At 44.4% G+C, this 22,201-nt stretch overlaps 1 protein-coding gene across 4 annotated transcripts in view; it reads right to left on the bottom strand.

The window, feature by feature from the left end:
* SAP30BP (SAP30 binding protein) overlaps positions 1 to 22,201 on the bottom strand; it is a 53,690-nt gene that overhangs the window by 25,252 nt on the left and 6,237 nt on the right. The window lies entirely within an intron of this gene.

The raw sequence follows: 22,201 nt of genomic DNA, 5'->3' as shown, positions 1-22,201 counted from the left end.
GCGCCCCGAGAACGACCGTTCAGGTAAGACAACGGTCTTTCTCCAGTGCACTGCTCGGAGAGTCCAAGCGTGGGACATGCCCAAGCTATTGAATCCCAGGGTGGGGAAGAACCGGAGCCTCTGGAATCTCAGCTACTCTTTGTAATACTCTTCTCCCAAAGGAGGCTTTGGCTGAGGCAAAGGTGTCAATTTTATAGTTTTTTATGAAAGCAGTGGGGGAAGCCCACGTGGCCGCCCTGCAAATGTCTAGGATAGATGCCTGGGTAGCCCAAGCCGCTGATGCTGCAGCACTTCTAGTCGAATGTGCAGTGACCCAGCTCGGAGCCGTCTTGCCCTGGTGTTCATATGCCAGTTTGATGCCAGCGCGCGGCCAACGACCCACTGTGTGCCATGAGACCTTGCGGCCAAGGGCCGCAGGAAGAAAGGAGATGAAAAACACCTCCGAACGTCGGAATGCCTTAGTCCTCTTTACGTAAGTACGCACGGCACACCTCACATCCAACTTATGCCATTCACGCTCTCTAGGGTGAGAAGGATTGGGGCAGAAGTTAGGTAGTATAATCTCTTGAGTCCTGTGAAACAAAGAGTTAATTTTCGGAGTAAAGGAAGGATCGAGTCTCAGGATGACCCTGTCGGAATGAACCACGCACAAATCCTCCCTGACAGAGAGAGCTGCCAGCTCGGATACCCTGCATGCCGACGTGATAGCCACCAAGAAGGCAATCTTGATGGTTAGGTGGCATAGATTGGCCGTGCGCAAAGGCTCAAAGGGAGGCTTCGTCAGAGCTTTCAGCATGAATGGGAGGTCCCATGATGGGTACCGGTGAACTGCCGGAGGGCTGATGTTAGCAGCTCCTTTGAGAAAACTCTTTATCTGAGGGTGTTGACTCAGAGAACGAGATGATCCCCTGGCCAGGATGGTGGACAGCCCTGCAACCTGACGTCTAAGCGTACTAACAGCTAGACCCTTATCCAGACCCTCCTGCAAAAAGTCTAGGGTTTGGGGGACGGAGGCTGAAGAGTCCACAATGTCTCTAGCCTTGCACCACTGAGAGAAGGCAGCCCAGGTGGCATCGTAGATCCTGGTAGTAGAAGGCCTCCTGGACACTTGAATCATGTGAATGACCTTGTAAGAGATGTTCTGCTTCCTCAGGAGTTCCCCCTCAAGTGCCAAATGGCTAGCTGTAGCCACTGGGGGTCCAGATGACTGATGCCCCTTGGCTGAGGGAGATTTGGTCCTGAGGAATTCGCCACGGTCTCTGAACTGAGAGGCTGACAAGGTCTGCGTACCAGGGTCTTCTGGGCCAAAAGGGAGCCACCAGGAGAAGGTCTGCTCTTTCGGCCAGGAGCTTGCTCACCACCTGAGGGATAAGAGGTAGAGGAGGGAACGCATATAACAGTCCCTGAGGCCACTCGGACCTCAGTGCATTCGTCCCCTCCGGTAGAGGTGAGTGGTAACGGCTGAAGAAATGTGGGAGATGTGTGTTGGTGTGTGTGGCAAACAGGTCTACTTGCGGTTTCCCGAATCTCCTCATGATCTGTTGGAACAGGTCTGGGTGCAGGCGCCACTCCGAGTGGTCGATGCGTTGGCGGCTCCTGGTTGCTGGTGCTGGAGATATGATCTGCACTAAGAGAAGCCAGATGACGCTCTGCCCACCTGCCCAGAGTCTCTGCCTCGAGCATGAGAGCCTTCAAGCGAGTGCCCCCCTGCCTGTTTATATGGGCTTTGGTCGCCACATTGTCTGTCATTAACAGTACGTGAGTCCCCTTTACGAGACTGGCAAACCTTCACAGTGCGAGTCGGGCTGCCCTCAGTTCCAGCCAGTTGATGCTGTGGGCAGCCTCCCTCTGAGTCCACTGGCCTTGGGCAAGGTGACCCTGACAATGGACGGCCCACCCCAGAAGGCTGGCGTCCATGGTGACGAGTCTTTCTGGCTCTTTGAATAGGCAGCCCTTCCTGATTGCTTTGGACCTCCACCAGGCCAGAGACCGGATCACCTTCTGCGGGAGCCGAATGCGCCTGTGGCAGTTGCTGATCTTTGCCCTCTGCATTGGCAGCAGAAACCACTGCAGCTCCCTGGTGTGGAGACGAGCCTAGGGGACCACTTTCAAGCACGATATCATGATCCCCAGGAGCTGAGACAGCTGAACTATGGGCACCGACCTGGAAAGTCTGCAGCGCTTCACTCTGTGTCTCAGGTTGGACAGCCAATCTGGTGACAGGAATACCTGGCAGGAGGTGGAGTCGATGACTGCACCCAGATGCTGAATGCGGGTGGACGGCCGGAACTGGCTCTTCTCCAAGTTGACAGAAAAGCCATGTTCTTGCAGCATCTCCACAGTCAGTGTGACATCACGGTGAGCCTGCTTGGTGGTGAGAGAATGGATAATTATATCGTCCAAATAACATTCCAGACGGACCGGATGGCTGCGGAGATGGGCCACTAATACTGCCAGTATCTTGGTAAATGTCCTGGATGCTGATGATAACCTGAAGAGGAGCGCTTTGTATTGATAATGCTTCCCTTCCGAACTAAATCTCAGAACCTCCTGTGGGCCGCATGGATGGGGACATGCAGGTAGGCCTCTTTGAGATCTATGGAGGTCAATAGGTCCCACTCCCTCACACAGTCCAGGATGGAGTGGAGTGACTGCATCTTGAACCTCTTGTAGGCCAGATGCTGATTCAGGCTCTTGAGGTCCAAGATGGCTCTCCACCCCCACCCACCCCCGAGCTTTTCGGGACCAGAAAGAGGATTGAGTAGAACCCTCTCCTCTCCTGATCTTTGGGGACTGGTTCTATGGCCTCTATCTGGAGGAAATGGAGAATCTCGGCCCTCCTGCGATCCCTCTTTTCTAGGTTCTTGGGGGTAGGACAGCGAAGAAATTTTCTCTGGGGGAAGGTCAGAAAGTCCAGAACCAGGCCCCTCCGGATGGTGTTGAGGACCCACTTGTCCGATGTTATCTCCTCCCACCTGTCGGCATACAGGCTCAGCCGACCCCTGATGGGAGGACCCCTGTGATCGTCACTTCCCATTACGAAAAGGGCGGGAGTTGCCATTATTGTTTCCGCCCCCTCTGAATGGCTTGCAAAAGGAACACTGGGATTGCCTAGCTCGAGACCCGAAGGAGGGTCTGTCCTGGTGTCTGTCTCCCCCCTGCTGAAAGGGCCTCTGATAGGAGGATGTCTGAGTCGAAGGCCCTGACTCCTGGTTCCTATAAGGTTGCTTACGAAAGGAACTGGATCCCTTACACTCGCCCCTCTTAAGCGTTGCAGGAAGGATTTTTCGTTTGTCTTTGGTCTCGGTGGCAAACCTGTCCAGGGCGTCTCCGAACAAGAGACCTCCCTTGAAGGGAGCTGAAGCCAGTTTCCATTTGGCCTTCATTTCGGCTTGCCAGTGCCGAAGCCACAGGAGGCGGCGGGAAGCGATGTTGGAGGCGAGAGCCCTGGACGCGAACTTTGCCGCTGTCAAGGAGGCATCAGCTGAGTACTCAACTGCCGTGATAATTTTAGTGAGCTCATGGCACCACCGAGATTTTTTGGGCGGTGGCCTAGATTTGAGCTGTCTCAACCAGAACAAGGTAGCTCTGGTAAAAAATGGGGCAGAGGTGGATGCCTTAATGGCCCAGGCAGATGCCATGTGAGTCTTGTGGCACGCCTTCTCTGACCTCTTGTCCTCAGCCTTCAATCCTTCCAGAAGCTCAGGCGGTAGGTTGGAATTAGATGTTAAGGACACTACCGGGGCATCCACTTCCGGAAACTTTAGAATGTCCTCCATTTTCCCCTCTACAGCATAAAGGGTCTTATCCCCCCCATTGGGGTTGGTCAGCGTGCCAGGCTGAACCCATTGGCGCTGAACGACGTCCATAAAGAGATCAGGTACAGGGATGACCTCCGGGGCAGACACCGTCTCTTTAAATAGCCCATGCTTGTGATCTTTGGATGTAGAGGCCTTTGCAGCCTCAGGCTTAGAAGTGGGGCCTAGCTCCGTAGCCATCATAGCTTTGTGCAGGATTGATTTAAATAATGATGGCTTGAAAAGGCCAGTAAAGGCCGGCTTGTCAGGAGGCAGGTCTTCGTCTTCAGACAGCACAAATTCCTCAGACCCCTCCTGCTCAGAGCTGGAAGAATCAGAATTAGAGGAAGAGGATGAAGCAGATGTAGAGGCCGGCTCCTTAGAGGTGGAGGCCTTGGCCTGATGCTTCTTTTTGGGGGCCTTAGCCTTGCAGGAGCCCCTGTGTTTGATACCCTCCACTATCCCTTGGGAAATGGCCAAGGAGATCACCTCCCTCATTTCAGCCAAAAGGGCCTGACTTTTGACTTTCTTTGGGTGATGCTTGTGAGGCCTGCTATGGCCTGCTCTGCCTGAGCTGGATCCGCCCTCCCCACGCAGGGAGCCCAGAAGGGAATCTTGTTCCTCTCTGATGGAAGAGCTAGGGGAATCAGGGTAACCCCAGGAAGCCTCCGGTGAGGGATCCCTGGATTCACAGTCCTCCCCCGAAATGAATTCGCTGCCCCCTGGGGATTGGGCCTCCCTAGTAGAGGGGAATTGTCCCTGCTTTGAGGGGCCGAGAGGGATTCTGCCTCCTGGAGGGGCCTAGACACCCCCCCTGGTTTCCACAGCGGTCCCTGCAGTCCCTGGGGAAGACTTGCCACTAGGACCCTTGTGCCCTTTGCCTTTTCTAGCCATGGGATCCAGCTTGCTACGCTTGCTGGAGGGCCCTGCTTGTTCCTCCAAGGCCTCCCTGCACTCCTCAGCCATGTTCAAGGCACCCATGGGCATGGAAGGTAGCTGCTGCTGGAACGGGCTCACGCGTTGGCCAGCCGGCTTGAAAAATGCTTTCGCAGACACTTCAGGAGGGAAGGGCCGCTTGGTGGCCGGGGTCCTTTCTCCCACCACCCTCGGCGCCCCGAGACTTAGCTTCGGAGGGGAAGGCCAGCCGGCGACCCGGACTAGCCCCGTTCCTCCCTGCGGCGTTCTTCGATCGCTGAGAGGTAAAGACGGGTCTTTCCCTGGCTGCAGAGTAAACGTTGCTCTCCTGAAGCTGGAGAAAACTTCTTCACTCGACAACTTTGCTCCGGCGAATCAAAATGGCGGCTGGTGCGCGCGTAGCCTCCTTCCGCCAAATCCAAATCGCCTGAGGGAAAAGCGCGCAAAGCAGCTAACCATCAGTGCTGTTGCCAGACAGAAAGGAAACCGCTCCAGCTAGTGGCGAAAACGCCCGGCAAGGTCTACTGAATGGCGGTTGGGGGAGGGAGCATGGAACCAATGCCTGGGTGTGCCTCCCGCCACCCCCGCCGCTCGCCAGCAGCCGCTGGGCAAGCGGCTCGCACGCCCTGGACCGCTTGTGACTGGTGGTGACAGGGATGGCCCGGGCGACCTCTCAGCCTCCAAACAAACCTGCACAATGCACTGAATACAAGGATGAATCAAGGTGGTCCAAGAAAGTGGGAAAAAACTCCAGCCTATCTGTCCTTGAACTGGAGCACTCCCAAAACAGTCCCAACGGGCGGACTGAGTTTTTAAACTGAGCATGCAGAGGCAAAGGGAGGCATGGTCAACAGAAAAACATCACTCAGTCCAAGGGCAGATAGGCTGTGTTAACCCACGCTTGGACTCTGGAGAATATCACAAAAAGTGCCTTAAAAAGTATGTTATGCATAAATCTATCAAATCTGGTACGTAGTGGTGGCTTTCCCCTTTTCCCCTTATGTCTCTGCACCACAAGCTTGGAGAAATACCTGACTCTCTTGCCCACAATCCGACAGAGTCCTTGGTCGCCTCCTGGAATACAGCGGCGACTGAGGCGCTAGACCGGATTGTGCCTCTCCGCGGCAGTGGATCCAGGAGGGCACCTTGGTTTACCGAGGAACTCCGGGAGATGAAGCGCCAAAAGAGACACCTAGAGCGACGCTGGAGGGCTAGCAACTCCGAATCCGACCAAACACTATTAAGAGCCTTTATTAGGACTTATCTAGTGGCGATACGGGCGGCAAAATGTGCACATTTTCCGCTCTTATTGCGTCCGCAGAATCCCGCCCAGCCGCCCTGTTTAGGATAACCCGTTCCCTCCTGAAAGGGGAGGACACGTGGGATGCCTTACAGGGATGGGCTGAGGAATTTGCTGTTTCTGTCCGACAAAATCGCTCAGATTCGGACAGACCTGGACTCCATTTGGACAGTACCAGCGGAGATGCCGAGGGAGGGTCTTGCTCAGATTTCCTGGAATGAGTTCCAGCTTGTCACTCCTGAGGAAGTGGACAAGGCCATGGGAGCGATGAGTGCCTCCACCTGTTTACTGGATCCGTGTCCCTCCTGGCTGGTCTCGACCAACAGGGAGGTAACACGAGGCTGGCTCCAGAGAATTATGAACTCGTCTTTGTGGGAGGGATCTTTCCCACAACCTATGAAGGAGGCGGTGGTAAGGCCCCCCCTCAAAAAACCTTCTCTGGACCCAGCTATTCTTAAAAACTATCGTCCAGTCTCCAACCTCCCTTTATTAGGGAAGGTTGTTGAGAAGGTGGTGGCCCTTCAACTCTGATGGACCTTGAATGAAGCAGATTATCTAGACCCTTTTCAGTCTGGTTTCAGGCCTGGTTACTGCACCGAAACCGCTTTGGTTGCACTGACCAATGATCTCTGGCGGGCCAGGGGTAGAGGATATTCCTCTATCCTAGTGCTCCTTGACCTCTCAGCGGCCTTGGTATCCTTCTGTGACGGCTGGGGGAGATGGGAGTGGGAGGCACCGTTCTACGGTGGTTCTCCTCTTACCTCTCCGACAGGTCGCAGTCGATGTTGGTTGGAGGGCAGAGGTCGACCCCTAGGCCCCTTAATTATGTGGTGCCACAGGGGTCGGTCTTGTCCCCCCTCCTATTTAATATCTACATGAAGCCACTGGGTGAGATCATTCGTCGGCACGGGATTAAATACCACCAGTACGCGGACGATACACAGTTGTATCTGTCTGCCCCGTGCCAGCTCAGCATAGCGTGGGAAGTGATGTGCCAGTGCCTGGAAGTGTTAGGGTCTGGATGGGAGTGAACAAACTCGCACTCAATCTGGACAGACCAAGTGGCTGTGGATGTTGCCCCCCTAAGGACAGCCCAGCTAGTCCGTCCCTAAGCCTGGGGGAGAAAATGTACTCCCCTCAGAGAGGGGTCGGCTGCAACTTGGGGGGTCCTCCTGGATCCACAGCTGACATTAGAACATCACCTGTCGGCTGTGACCAGGGGGGCCTTTGCCCAGCTTCGCCTGGTGCACCAGTTGCGGCCCTATTTGGACCGGGAGGCACTGCAAACAGTCACGCCCTCGTCACCTCAAGACTGCATTACTGTAATGCGCTCTACATGGGGCTGCCCCTGAAAAAATGTTCGGAGACTACAATTAGTCCAGAATGCAGCCGCGCAAGCGATACACTACACCTATCCGCCGCGAGCTGCACTGGCTCCCTATCGGTCTCCGAGCACGATTCAAGGTGCTGGTTATTACCTTTAAAGCCCTACATGGCCTAGGACCTGGATATCTGCGAGATCGTCTTCTGCCGCACACCTCCCAACGACCGATAAGATCACACAGGTTGGGCCTTCTCCATGTGCCATCAGCCAGACAATGTTGGCTGGCGGCGTCCCGGGGGAGGGCCTTCTCTGTAGCTGTTCCGGCCCTATGGAATGAACTACCCCCAGAGATCCGGACCCTACCCACTCTCATGGCCTTCCAAAAGGCTATCAAAACCTGGCTATTCTGGCAGGCCTGGGGCTGTTGACCTCTCGACCGAGGTCCAGCCCCGATTAGACCGGGTGCATGATGTGCTTCTTTTAATCTGCTTCTTCTGTTTGTTTTTAACCCTTTTTTAAAAAATTATTTTCTGTAAGCCGCCCGGAGTCCTTTGGGATTGGGCGGCCTATAAATTTAATAAATCCAAACCAATCCAATCCAATTTATACAATTCATCATGGTCCCGGTAATTCAAAATAAGATCTACTGCATCTAAATCGGGATCCATCCTAAAGATTGGTTATGGTTTAAAATGATTTCTATGTAGCCTTTTGTTAACAATCAACATTATGTGAAAGAAAGGCTGCAAGACATGGGGGACAGATTTTTTATTATGCTTATATCAATGGAGAAAAAATGATTCTCGCTAAATAAAAATGTTACCACCAGACTAGGTACACCTTGCATTGGGATAGATTATATTAGATAGATTATATTGTCCATAATATTGGACAATAATATGTTGTACAGTAATACATTTTTTGAGTAATTTTTTTTTGAGTATTTTATTAGGATTTATAGGCTGCCCTTTTCCCTGAGGGGATTCAGGGCGGCTTACAATCATTAGGGAGGGGGTGCAATTCAAAATAAACAATATGTGAACAAAATAGAGTAATAAAAACACAACTTGCATTCAACATTCAACACTCGGGTGGGGCAAATTAAAGACTTATCCCCAGGCCTGTTGGGAGAGCCAGGTCTTGAGGGCTGCGCGAAAGGCCTGGACGGTGGTGAGGGTGCGTATCTCGACAGGGAGATCGTTCCACAGGGTCGGAGCTGCAACAGAAAAGGCTCTCCTCCGTGTAGTCGCCAGTCGACATTGACTGGCGGATGGACATAAGCTTCTTTATTATCCATTAAATCAATAACAATACCATTTTCTAGGGTATAATAATTTAGACAATGAGAGTAATAGAAGTAACTAAGCTTTTTTTCAGGTCAAGAGTCATAAGTGCTTCATTGCCTACATACTTTATTGGAACAGAAAGCTAAATTGCAATTAGTTTAGTGAAAATAAAGCTGTAATTCCCCCCCCATGCCAGTTCACAAGCTTTGTAAATTTGTACATGATTCAGGTTAAGAACCCATGGTCTACACCATGGAGAAATGGACCAAGAAATTTCATATACAATATGATCTTCATGGTAGAACATAACGCTTAAGCAACTCTTCACTTGCTTGCCATTCATAAACTACCCAGATAGCAAGACTGTTAAAAAAAAAGATATACTGGCACACATTCATCAAACATCTTAAAAACAGTTCATACTACAAAAGTTTAGAAGCATTTTAGGAATGGCCCAGTTAGGTGGCAGCATCTTGTCAATCATGGCTGATTTTAAAAAGTAAAGGCAAGGTTGGATAAGGTTGGATTAGGATTTGCACTTATCATTGCTTAGGAAATGCCAAGGTTAGAGTGGGAAGTCAAAAAGTACCGCAGAAGAATGCAACCGCAAACCAGTTTTATACTGTTGTCAGAAAATAACATGGATGTGTTCATAAACGCATCAAGGATCACACGTAATACAAAAGGATTTTTTAAATCAAACTTCTCCTGCACTTGTCAAACCTTAAAATCTCAAGGGGGTGGGGAAAATCACATTGGAGTTTGTTACATGGCAGATTCATTTTATTAAACTTTTTGGTATACAGAAAGCTTCAGTGTACATGAAGCTACAGTGGGAGAATTGTATATTTTTCACCCTTCCCCAACAATGGTGGTGGTGGGGAGGTGGAATGCTAGGGAAATGGAACCCTTAAAAGTATTTCCTATGGGTGTATCCGGTTTGCCAGCTTTGTGACAAGGCTCCAGGCCAAATGCCAAATTTAAAGATAGTTAAATTTGTTTGAAAGATTATGGCTCAGTGGAAACAGAACAGGTTATATTGTGAAGAAATTTACATATGCCTCTATCTAGAAATCTAATTTTCTAGGTTTCTGGAGGACAATCTAAGTTTATTCTACAAAAGAAAGCAGTAATTTGTTTGCAAATGGAAAGGAACAACCATCAAAATATCAACCATCATATTTTATTCCTTAAATGCTAATGTTTAACAACATCATAGTATAGTAGCAACAAAAAGTTACTCCTGCTTTTATTTTTAATATGTACAAATCCACAGCACTGAAATAATAGACTCCCAATCAAGTCAACAAGATTTGGCAAAATATGATTGGTTATTGAAAGAGTTTAAAAACAGGGATTCCCTAATATTAAGTCAGCAATAATGAATGATAAATCCAGTCCCATCATCAATACATTTTACTACAATGAAGTTCACTAGTCAAGAAGGAAACTCTTTTCATAGATTATGGGCCAACATTATAAATACAAGTAGTCTTTGACTTAAAATAGTTCATTTAGTGACTGAAGTTACAACAGCACTGAGAAAAGTGGCTTATGACCATTGTTCATACTTATGATTGTTCCAGCATTGTTGCAGTCATGCGATCCAAATTCAGACACTTGGCAACTGACTCATATTTATTACAGTTGCAATGTCAGGTGATCACCTTCTGATAAGCACAGTCAATGGGGAAGCCAGATTCGTTTAACAACTGTGCTACTAACAACTGCAGTGTTTCACTTAACAACAATGGCAAGAAAGGTCATAAAATGCGGCAAAACTCACTTAACAAACTGTCTCAGTTAACAACAGATGTGGAGCTCAATTGTGTTTGTAAGTGGAGGACTACCTGCGCACACACATACCTTTTCAAAACAAGAGTTGCATTTTTATTTTAGTATACAGCCTTAAATATTTGCACCAAGCATAAACTAGCCAGATCAGCAAAGCTTGTGGGATAACCACTAAGGCTGACTAATAATTCAGAACAAGGGATAAGAAGCCCCGAATGTTTAAGACTGCTATATACTCTAGGCAAGGTTTCTTTTACACCTTTAGCCAGTAAAGTTTTTCCTTGGTTTCTTCTTGGCCCACCTTTTATTTTGTTGAACATAGTTCTATTTTGTGAATAACTGTTAGGAACAAAACCAGTTCAGAATGGTAGACTTCAACTATTCCCGATTAGTTACAAGGCCAAAATTCTTTAGTTTTCCAGCATCTGCTAGCTTTAGTAAGATGCTACGGATGCACTACACACTCTCCAGAATGAATACCCATTCCCTAATCTGCAGCTATATTTGGACAGCTACTATTTACTTAAAACTACTATTTCTCACTTTCTGAAAAAACAGGAAAAAGGCACTTTTCTGAACACGTTTAACAAACACTGGAGACTCTCGTGGAAGAAAGGAAGCCTATTATTAACTTGAATGTGAGAATTCCCTCCCCTCCACAAATACTTAAAATACTATAAATGCTGAAGTCAGCAAAGTAGGTACCATAGATTATATTTTGCACCAGTAAACTTAAAGCTATTTACTAAGCAATAGATTGGGAGAATACCCTTGGTCTGATTCTTTCCAAATAATGCAGAAAATTAGCTGGAACATTGTCTAAATGACCAGAAATGTGTAACCATTCACATTTCCTCTGGTTTGTTTGACAAGACTTAGGCAGACTTTTTTTTAACTAAAGATAGTCAACAGTCAAGGAGCAGTAATGAAACCTCATTTTGCCCATCAGATTTGTTAGGAAAGGACACATGGGGAGGATAATAATTTAATGTAATAATGTGAGCCAATGCAAACAAAAATACAATTTCTCGTTTGGAAGCCACACCACACCCATGTCAGCAATTTGTGGTATTCAGAACTGAAGGAATCAGGAGGTTGTTCTAGCTTGTACTGCTGCTAAGGAAGGACCAAGCAGGCATGTAAGAGACATGCCTTATCCTCTAAAAAGTACAGAAAAAAGTTTAAAGAAAAGAACCTACAAAGCCCCAGGAAAAACATTTCCTTATTTCCTTTTATAGTATAAAGAATTGGGGAGAAAGGACAATTATATTGAAGGGACACCAGAGAATCTCTTTTTATGATGAATGCTTTTACACTGGATGAAGTTATATGATCTGTGGTAGGGGATTATATAGCATCTACCAAGGTACAGGTAGTCCTCAGTTTACAACCACAACTGAGCCCAAATTGCTGTTGCTAAGCAAATTTGCCCCCATTTTTCTTACCACAGTCATTAAATGAATCATTGCAGTTGTTCAGTTAGTAACATGGTTGGTTAAGTGAATCTGACTTCCCCACTGACATAGATGCCCTATGTCTAAAATTTTGATCACATGACCATGGGAACATTGCAATGGTCGTAAGTGTGAAAAACGGTTATCAGTCACTTTTTTCAGTGCTGTTGTAACTTTGAAAGTCGCTAAATGAACTGTTGTTAAGTCAAGGATTACCTGTAATTGAAGAGTATTGCCATGCCTCTCTCCCTATTGATTTTGCTTGTCAGCAGTGAAAATTGCAAATGCTGATCACATGACCATGGGGGCACAGCAACTGACAAGAGTATGAGGACCGGTCCTAAGCAACACTCATTGAGCACCAGTGTTCAGTTCAAATGGTTTCTGAATAAGTGGTCGCTAAGTGAGGACTACTTGCATTAGAATGATATTGTACTATCACTCCTTTTTTAGGAACTGGAACAACACAATCCTTTCAATAACAGGTCTAGTCCAAGGTATACATTAGTTCATACCTGGCAGAAAATGTGATTTTACAAAAAGAACATTTAAAATGTTCTTTCTTTTTTAAAAAAAGGAAGCTATTCTCAGAATATAAAATGTGCACTTTATCTTACTATTTGGGGAAAATGTTTTCATGATACAATTGTATGACTTGTATGTTGTTTAAAATGATATTTAACAGGAATTGTGCTGCTGAAATAGCTATTTGTTTCTGATTCTGTTTATCAAACAAGCTTCTGGAAAGCTAGGAAACGCCTCCTGAAAGAGAGAGTGTTTTGGGGAATGTCTGTATCTCAGTTCTTACAGAAAGTCTGAATCAATCTCCTCCTTAGTGAAATTCTTAGGGATGGCTTTTAAAATACACCACCGTTTGATCTTTTCTACAACAAATTTAAAGCTAGAACAAATTTATTTTAATTTCCTACTTCCGACGCTAAGCATTATTTCATGCTTAACTTTCATTGGGCAATTATATATATAGCTCAAAACCCAGCCTGAAGATGGCGAGTGAGACCTCGCTGAAACATTGCCAAGACAATCTCAATCTTACATTTCAGCGAGGTGTCACTCACCATCTTCAGGCTGGATTTTGGGCTAAAAGTGTGATCGGAGCTGCTGTCTTTCTATAAATCTTGGTGGGTGGGTGTGGAGTGCTGCCTTTGTTTCAGTAAGTGGAATGATTGGTTGTGTGGTTGTATCATGATTGGTAGATTGGTACTGGCTGTGTGTCTATTGTTGTTTCGTGTTGTAACGGCCTGGGTGGTGGGTAGGGCTCATTTGTTGACTAGGGCTGGTTTCCAGATGTCTGGTAGGCAGGAGGTATCGTCACGTTTATTCATGTTGTGGGGGTGTTTTTCTATTCGATAGCTTCCATAATTATTCTCTTGTTGAAGTGTTCAGTTTTGGAGATCAACCTTCAAATTAATTTCGTGTCCTGTAGCTTTAAGGTGCTGGAAAAGGGAAGAAGTTTTTTCTTTTTTTCTTACTGGCGTTCTTGTGTTTCTGCGATGCATGCATTTATTCTCCTGTTCGTTGTCCTATGTATGTTGCAGGGCAGATTTTGCATGGTATTTCGTAGACTCCTTGGTTTTGTAGCTGGATTTTGTCTTTGGGGTTTCTTAAGATGCTGGCTATTTTTTTGGTCAGCGCCGAAGGCTGTCTTGTATTGTGTTTGTGGAGAATTTTGCTGATTTTATCTATGGTGCCTTTGATGTAAGGGAGGAGGGTGATGCCGTTGTCCTGTTCTGTGTCTTGGTTCTTGGGGGGGGGGGGGGTCTCCTTTTGGATTAGGTTGGTAATTATGTTTCTTTGGAATCCGTTGGAAATTAATACGTTTTTGAGAGATCTTGTCAAAACATTGCCAAGATACTCAATCTTACACATGAAAAGACCCGAATACGCCAAGACCTGCATGTATGTATGTATGTATGCATGCATGTATGTATGCATGTATGTATGTATAAAACCTACTGTAAACATAATCTGGATCAAATATCCTAAACTTGTGGGTTTAATGTCAATTAAAGAAAGGCTATACCTTTGGTAGAGCATAAGCTCTGTGTACAAGAAGTCCTAGGATTATTTCCTAGCATCTCTAGACAAAGATAGTAAGCACTCCTAACAGGGACCCTGAAAGCTGCCACTATTATTACATACAACACCAGATGAAATGAGCCAATGGCATGATTCTGTTTAATGAAACATTATACTTCATGAATTGACAAGGAATTGTGTGTGGCAATGTATGGAAATTGAAAACGGACAAATAACAGACATGGACCTTAATTGGATCCCTTATTTTTTATGTAACATATGAGATACATATTAGGGATCGTTGCCCTAGAGTTAGTTCATAATTCAAAGATCAAAGATTTTTAATAGACTCACAATCATCACCTAACCGGAAAGAAAATAGAATTCATGATACAATTGTTGGTAGTTAGTAATCAAACATTTGGACTTTGCCACTCATAAAGCAATCATTAACATATACAAAGAGGAAATGCTAACAGTCACTCTTGGAACCACACACATTCCATTGTAATCTCTTCTATAATTTCTCTTCACTAATATTTCTATTGGAGTTACTGCAATAGTTCTATTGGAGATGGTTATTTTAAAGAAAGTACTCAGAACTGGAATTAGGAACTGCTAATGAAAACATGGCTTCCTCAAACAAGATGCTACTGTATAACAAATGTAACATCCTGTAACATTTTATATATAAAATTACTGAGAATCCATGAGAAAAGGAAGAGGCAAGAAATTTTAGTGTCTGAGACTATATCCATCTCTTCAAAATTGGCAGTCATTAGTCAAACATGCTTCCAGGTAAATATTTAACTATTAGCCTATATTTAAATTAGACTGGACGGCTAGAGTAATTCCAAACTTTTTCATATGGATTCAACATGGTCATAAGCACCATGTTGCTTTAGATACAAGGCAACTAATAAAGGTGAATGTTTTACATGTCCTATTGTTTGTAAATCATATGTAAGAACAAATATTATATCAACACTGCAGATCTTACAATTCACATAGAGATATTCCCCCAGTGCTAACCCCAAAGAATAAATTGGATCAAGGTTGTACTAATAAATAAATCTAATTCCTAAGATTGAAAGGCTGAAAATTATGGCTAGGAACTCATATTTTGCTCTGTAAATATGTGTTCTTTTAAGCCAGGTTTCCAATCTGACAATAGTCTCAATAAATATTTGAAAAGGGGAGTAGCAGGGGATTCTACTGCAGGCCCTCCTTATGATTAAGTGTTAAAGGTGGGTATTGAAATGTGTCCATGGTATGACTCTATTGATGAATGTGTTTATGTCAGTCACATCTGACTAGTCCTCATGGATATAGTTAATCATTCCCCTGATAACACTCCTTGAAAAGCTTAAGCAGAAGAGTTAGTCATACAGTGTTTATTACCTACTGTACTACTCTATAGTCATAATCTATGATTACTAATCAAAATTCTTTCCAGACTGGTATAACATCAAGCTACAAGGATTTGGGATCGTTATAAAAACAACTGTATTTACATGATTATTTTTATATCGGCACTGTAAAATAAAGCCCTTTTTTAAAAGGCTGCCCTCAATTGCAGCTAACCTAGCCCTGGAGTTAAGGAGAAAATTGCTACTTGACATCCATATCTGAACTTATAAGCTGACTAAAGCTGGACATGCTGTTCTGTTATTCAACATGACTAAAAAGCTTTAAAAAGCACGCTTTTTAGAAAAGAAAAGAAAAGAAAAGAAAGAAAGGAAAAGAAAAAACAGTCTCCAGAAAGAGAAAAAGTAGTTTTAAAAACAAACAAAATCAAATCAGGTAGCATTCATATATAGAAAGCCTGGATTTGGATGTTAATCAATATAAATTGCAGAAATTACAAAAAGATCTTTATAGCTTTTCAAATGTTTTTGAAAAACAGAAATGCTGCCCATCTGAACAGAGATAATTGCTAAGTTTATATTTCGAAACATTCAGTGACATCTTCTTTATACCCTCATCTTCTAGGCTTCTTTGTACTATTATATTTGGGACATTATCAGGCTGTCAAATTATCAACCTGGATTTGCCAGTTGAGTCATATAATTAATACAGCTTGATGGGTTAGAAAAATTAGTGAGGAAATACTGCCACTACATGGACAACATGGTTAATTAACAACACAGGTTTTTAATTAATAAGTCTCAGATTTTTAGATACTGACTGGAATGAAATATACTTAGGGGATGCTTTAAACACGCCACAAGTATTTTCCTAAGTAAACAACCAAATAAATAAATAAATGATATCTCATATATAGACAGAAAGAGAAGCATCTAATCAACATCACAATAAGACATCTATTTCTTACTTATTACATTTAAATCCTGAATCTGAAGCTCAGTAGTTCCTTCTCCCATTTTGCCCCACAACAAAAAACCTTGTAAAAGAGTGACTGATCCAAGTCATCCAGAGAACTTTGAAAGCTAAGAGAGAACTTAAACTGGGGCCTCCAAGTCCAACATCTTAACAACTGTATCACACTGGTACTCTGTGGTATCAAATTATAATGGACATATTTTGGGAAAAACGTAATTCAGTTTAAAATACTTGAGTATGTGAACCAATATTAAGTGATAGTAAGGAAACAGAAGAAATTTGTCCAAAATAGATTATAATGCCTTCTTACAGCAGGTTTATATATATCTCTGATTTGTAACATGTACAATAGATATGGCTGAAAAACACTTTATATTTCACATTTATATAGCTTCAGTAGATATCTTTATAGATCATTCCAGCAGGGTTGATAGGTAGGTATACCTTTAAAAGTTATACATGTACTAAGAAACATTGATCCAAAAACTAGCAATATAAAGCTCCCAGGAGAATCTTGATCTTAAGTTGGTAAGATTGTAAAATATAGAAAGTATGAAACACACACACAACATGGTGATCAAATGGAAATGGAAAAGAGAAGCAGCTTTTTGCCTTACCAAAATTGTTTCATGTGGGAAACTGGCAAGAGAGAGAAAGGAAGGAAAGTTCTGCAGACATTGTAGCACTAGTTGAGCTTCACTGCTTTGTGTTTCAAATCAGTTCTACCAATTATTCAAACGGATTGGGGTTGGGAGATGGGAACTGCTTAATGCAAAACATTATGTACCTATTTGGTTGATGGAGGTGGCCATATATTAACGCAAGTGTCCACTAAAAAGCAGCATTTACAAAACAGTTTCATGGGGCTAGCATCTCCCTCTCTCTCTCTGAACCTTCAGCTTCTCTTGAACTATTGACTGCATTTTACATATACATAAAGCAGTGTATAATCCTATTTATTATTTAATAGGAGCTAAACAAATGGTGGTTATGCCTGGTCCTTGAGTTCCAGACATCTCGGCACTCCTATGGTTACTTGATCACCATCTGGGTGCTTACCAAGCCATTTGCATTTATAACCAGTTGCCAAGTGCCCCATGATCACATGATCATCATTTGCAATATTCCGCGATGGTTTCCACAGAAAGTCAATGGGGAAGACAGCAGGTTGCTGGGGAAAGTCTCTGCCACTCCGTGCCCACACTGCAATAGTCACTTGCATACCAAAGCACCCACCCTAACCCTTGCTGTGCCTCCCTCATATACTCTTGAACACACATAACTTAATCCATAACCCCATGCTCTATATGTGGAAAGGGAGATTACTGGAGCATTGCCACAGCCCTAAGTATTTAGAGATTACTCTAGCTAGGGCTCTAACATATACCTAGCACTGTACCAACATTAAACTGAAGATCAATGGATGAAATAATAGTCTCAGGAAATTAATGAGCTCTACCTGGACAGCCAAATCAAGAGTCCTTAAGACAACAGCTCTAGCTCTTTGCTACTCAGCAGCAAATACACCTGCCTGTTCTGTCCCCCCTTCATGGCTCTTAACAAACAGCAAGACAAATAAGCTTAAAAGGAACTTTCTTTATCAGTTCTTGGCTCAGACTGGCTTCGAGCCCAAAAATAAACAAATCTTTCTTACGGCAATACAAGATGAACCAAACAAAAGCAAAGCCCTTCTTCCAAAGTCTCTACGAATCAGGATTACAGAAGTCACAAAGCACTTATCCAAGTGTATCTTCCATAAATCACGATTGATGATCAAGCAATGTTGTACCAAACAAGGAACGCACGAAGGAACGTTGACTCCTGCAACTAGGGTGTGGCAGCATCCGTCCTTTTATCTCCAAACCTGCCCCTAACAAGCCCCAGCTGCATAATGAATCTTGTATCGGGAAAAGACTCACAGAAGACATCTGCTGAGTCACAACACCTGCCCAATCTGGTATAAATCAACACATGCTGGGAAAGTAGATGTTGCTCAGAATGAAGATAGCAGAATAGCAGATAGAAGATAGCACTCCTCATACCTCTCTTGCAACCCTCACTCTCCCTGGCCCTCTCTCACAACTTCACGAACACCATCCCCACCGCACATATCCTCTCCAATCTTCCCGATTACCCGTTTGCTTCTTTCCCTGCCTTCCTGTGGGCCTGGTACTTGCAATTTCCTACCAGTCTCCCCACTAACTCTGGTTATGGGAAGTCAACAGGACGTTGTCTCACCTAATGACTGTGATATTTAGTTGACAATGGCAATTGGGACTGCAGAGATTGCTGTTGCAATGTGATCATGCATCACTTTACTGACTGAAATTCTGTCATTGTAAATTGAGGAATACATACCTGGTCTAATTTTTTTAACAACTCCAAATTAATCTCAAGCACTGCATGAACTTCACAAATCACACTTAAGATGAAAATTTAAGAGAGATAATTTCAATAAACTTAGAGAGAGCTTGGGAAGAATTTCATGGATGAGAATCCTCAAGGGGAAAACAACTCAAGAAGCTTGGGAAATTTTGAAAAATGATATTACAAAAGCTCAGTCTAGCACAATACCAATGAAGAAGGAAAATAACAGCTCCCAAAAAATCCCAGCATGGTTGCATAAAGAACTCTCTGATAAATTGAAAGACAAAAAAGTTAAGTATAAAAAGTGGAAAGAGGGGGACAAATCTAAGGCAGAATATCAACAAATAGCCCAAGCCTGTAAAGATGAAGTAAGGAAAGCTAAGGCTCACAATGAAGAAAGGCTTGCCACAAAAGTAAAAAATAACAAAAAAAGCTTCTTCCAACATGTTAAAAACAATAAAAAGGTTAAGGAATCAATTGGTCCATTGCTGGGAGAAAGTGGCAAGAAGGTGACAAGCAACAGGGAGAAAGCAGAACTATTTAATTCATTTTTTGCATTTGTCTTTCCACAAAGGGATAAAACAGTCCAACCTATCAAAAACAGCACCACAAAAATCAGATTAGGAACACAAATTGAAATAGGGAAGAAAATGGTAAGTGAGCACCTGTCTACCCTAGACGAGTTCAAATCACCAGGACCGGATGGATTACACCCCAGGGTTCTGAAGGAACTGGCAGATGAGATCTCAGAACCACTGAACTATATCTTTCAGAGATCCTGGAGCACCAGGGAACTGCCAGAGGACTGGAAAAGAGCTGATGTGGTTCCCATCTTCAAAAAAGGAAAAAAAAATAGATCCAGGAAACTACAGATCTATCAGCCTGATCTCAATACCAGGAAAGATTCTGGAAAAGGTAATGAAGCAATGAATTAGCGAACACCTAGAAGTAAACAAAGTAATAGCCAAAAGCCAACATGGGTTTGTCAAAAACAGATCATGCCAGACTAATCTTATTGCATTCTTTGACAAAGTGACAAAATTAGTGGACCAGAGAAATGCCGTCGATATAGTTTACTTGGACTTCAGTAAGGCATTTGATAAGGTAGACCATAACCTACTACTAGATAAAGTAGAAGAATGTGGGTTGGACAGTGTCACCATCAGATGGATTCGTAACTGGCTGACCAACCGCACTCAACTTGTAGTCCTCAATGGAACTGCATCTACATGGAGGGAAGTATGCAGTGGAGTACCCCAAGGCTCTGTTTTAGGCCCAGTACTCTTCAACATCTTCATCAATGATTTGGATGAGGGAATAAATGGGGAACTCATCAAATTTGCAGATGACACCAAGCTGGCAGGAATAGCCAACACTCCAGAAGACAGGCTTAAGATACAGAAGGATTCTACATGGCATCGGACCTGGGTACCTGAGAGACCGCCTCCTGCCGATTACCTCTCTCAGACCAATTAGATTGCACAGGTTGGGTCTCCTCCGGATTCCATCTGCCAGCCAATGTTGGCTGGCGACTCCCCGGGGGAGAGCCTTCTCTGTTGCAGCTCTGGCCCTCTGGAACGAGCTCCCTGTTGAGATCCGGATCCTTACTACCCTCCCGGCCTTCCGCAAAACCGCCAAGTCCTGGCTGTTCCAGCAGGCTGGGGGGAGTTGAGAAGCATCTACCTCCACAGAAATTGTGAATGTTGGTTTGTGTTTTGTGTTTGTTTTGTCTCGTTCCTCCCTTTCCCTTGTCTTTTGTGAGCCGCCCGGAGTCCTCCGGGAGTGGGCGGCATACAAGACAAATAAATAAATAAATAAATAAATAAATAAATAAATAAATAAATAAATAAATCTTGACAAACTTGAACATTGGGTACTATCTAATAAAATGAAATTCAATGGTGAAAAAAAGTAAGGTTCTATATTTAGGCAAGAAAAACAAAATGCACAAGTACAGTATAGGTGGTACCTTCTCAATAGTAGTAACTGTGAGAGGGATCTTGGAGTCCTAGTGGACAACCATTTAAATATGAGCCAGCAGTGTGCAGCAGCTGCCAAGAAAGCCAACACAGTTCTAGGCTACATAAACAGAGGGATAGAATCAAGATCACGTGAAGTGTTAATACCACTTTATAATGCCTTGGTAAGGCCACACTTGGAATACTGCATTCAGTTTTGGTCGCCTTGACGTAGAAAAGATGTGGACTCGAGAAAGAGTGCAGAGAAGAGCAACAAAGATGAATAGGGGACTAAAGGGGACTGGAGACTAAAACATATGAAGAACGGTTGCAGGAACTGGGTATGTCTAGTTCAATGAAAAGGACTAGGGGAGACATGATAGCAGTGTTCCAATATCTCAGGGGTTGCCAAAAAGAAGAGGGAGTCAAACTATTCTCCAAGGCACCTGAGGGAAGAACAAGAAGCAATGGGTGGAAACTGATCAAGGAGAGAAGCAACTTAGAACTGAGGAGAAATTTCCTGACAGTTAGAATAATTCATCAGTGCAACAGCTTGCCTCCAGAAGTTGTGAATGCCCCAACACTGGAAGTCTTTAAGAAGATGTTGGATAGCCATTTGTCTAAAACATTATGGGGTTTCCTGCCTAGGCAGGGGGTTAGACTAGAAGACTTCCAAGGTCCCTTTCAACTCTGCTATTGTATTATAAAATTGGGACACTGGTTCTTAATACAATTCCCTGAAACGTAAAACACCTTTTCGGACATCTGCATTATTTCTCACCATTTGTGTTAAGAGCCCATACAAAGCATAATACTGCATTTCCTAATCATTAGTCAATCTCTGATACAGAAGATCAACTTAGTTACTCATAAAACTTAAATGCTCATATATACTTTGTAGAAGGAGAACTGTATTGAGTCTATGGTAGGATCAAAATTAGGAGTCTAGTAGCACTTTTTGGGACTAACTGCGACTGATGAACTGTGCTAAAGTTCACAAAATCTTGTATCTTTTAATAAAAATCTGAAAAGGTGCTATCCAGAGGTGGAATTCAGCCAGTTTGGGGGAACCAGATGCTAATTTTACATCTGGTTTGCCGAACCGGTAGTTGCTGACAGGCCCCTGCCACTCTGCCCCCCCGCCCAGGAGTCTCCACATGGCCCATTTTGGATGCCAAGTAAGTGCAGGACCAGCACGGAGGCTCTGGGTGGGCAAAAAACAGACTTCCCGGAAGTTTAGAAACAGGCCCGTTTCTGGCCTCCGGAGCCCGAGGGAGGCCATTCTTGTCCTCCCAGAGGCTCAAGGAAAGCCTCCAGAGCCTGGGGAGGGTGAAAAATAGGCTTCGTGAAAGTCTGGAAGCGGACCTGTTTGCAGTCTCTGGAGCCCAGAAGAAAAAAGCCTCTGGAGCCTGAGGATGGCGAAAACGCCTTCCCCACCACTGTGGTGCAGGAGGCAGAGTAGGCCACGCCTACTATGGCCACACTCACTGAGCAACCAGGCAGAAAATCGGTTGCTAAAATTTTTGAATCCCACCCCTGGTGCTCTATGAGTCCTCCTGACTTTTTATACATCTCAGGAAACATCTCCCACTCCCCAAACAAGAGTTAGCTTGTCAAGAATAGAAG

The sequence above is a fragment of the Thamnophis elegans genome, chromosome 2 (genome assembly GCF_009769535.1).
Source record: "Thamnophis elegans isolate rThaEle1 chromosome 2, rThaEle1.pri, whole genome shotgun sequence".
Classification (NCBI taxonomy): domain Eukaryota; kingdom Metazoa; phylum Chordata; class Lepidosauria; order Squamata; family Colubridae; genus Thamnophis; species Thamnophis elegans.
The sequence above is the reverse complement of the archived record's forward strand: the minus strand, read 5'-3'. Positions and strand labels throughout refer to the sequence as shown.